Source organism: Otolemur garnettii, unplaced genomic scaffold (genome assembly GCF_000181295.1).
Source record: "Otolemur garnettii isolate 467f Iridium unplaced genomic scaffold, OtoGar3 scaffold00014, whole genome shotgun sequence".
In the NCBI taxonomy this organism is placed as follows: Eukaryota; Metazoa; Chordata; class Mammalia; order Primates; family Galagidae; genus Otolemur; species Otolemur garnettii.
The window spans coordinates 1,410,692-1,411,793 of NW_003852409.1; the positions used below are offsets into that span (position 1 = coordinate 1,410,692).

The window sequence follows — 1,102 nt, forward strand, 5'->3', positions numbered from 1 at the left end:
ATTTTACATATATGTGGGTATATTTTATGTATTTTTCATATAAGATACACATATGTATTTAACACAGACAATAGGTTAGTTTAATTGCATTTATTTTAAAAACATTAGTGTTGCAGGACTCCATAGTGATAATCTAAAAAATGTGTAGGGAGTCTGTTATAGAAGAATGACAGCCAATAAGTGAATGCATAATAGAGTTAGAAAATCATAGGCCAGGCTTGGTGGCTCACACCTATAATCCCAGCACTCTGGGAGGCCACGGTGAGTGGATTGCTTGAGCTCAGGAGTTTGAGACCAGCCTGAGCAAAGTGAGACCCTGTCTTTACAAATAGAAAAACTAGCTGGGTGTTCTGGCAGGTGTCTGTAGTCCCAGCTACTTGGGAGGCTGAGACAAGAGGATCAGTTTAGCCCAAGAGTTTGAGGTTGCTGTGGACAGCCAACCCCAGGGTGACAGAGTGAGACTCTGTCTCAAAAAAAAGAAAATCATCATTTGTCACTTTCTTGTCAGAATTGATTCAGAAGATTGTGAGTGAAAGGTTGTGGTGGAACTGGCTGTTTACATGGTTTCAAAATATCACCCTACAAAGGCAAGAATGTAACAGTACAATGAAACAATCTGGTGGTAATTATCTTCTCCAAACTTGATTAGAAATAACATCACCAATAGAGGTACAGTCTTAGACTCCTGATGCAGTAGGTATCACCTGTGAAGTCGTCATGCTTTAAAGTTTTTAAGCTGAATTTAATCGTGAGGAAACAGACAAATCCAGAACATGGAGCATTCTGTAAGACAATTGGACTAGACTTTTTAAAAAGTCAAAGGGATGGAAACTAAAATGAGCAGAGGGCTGTTTTAGATTAAAGAAGATTTAAAAAAAAATGACCAAGGCTCGGCGCCTGTGGCTCAAGAGACTAAAGTGCCAGCCATGTACACCTGAGCTGGAGGGTTCCAGTCCAGCCCAGGACTGCCAAACAACAATGACGGCTGCAGCCAAAACATAGCTGGGCGTTGTAGTGAGCGCCTGTGGTCCCAGCTACTTGGGAGGCAGAGGCAGAATTGCTTGAGCCCAGGAGTTGGAGGTTGCTGTGAGCTGTGATGCCA

General features: G+C 42.1%; 1 protein-coding gene across 1 annotated transcript in view; it reads left to right on the forward strand.

Moving 5' to 3' along the window:
• TRMT10B (tRNA methyltransferase 10B) overlaps positions 1–1,102 on the forward strand; it is a 22,816-nt gene that overhangs the window by 20,049 nt on the left and 1,665 nt on the right. The window lies entirely within an intron of this gene.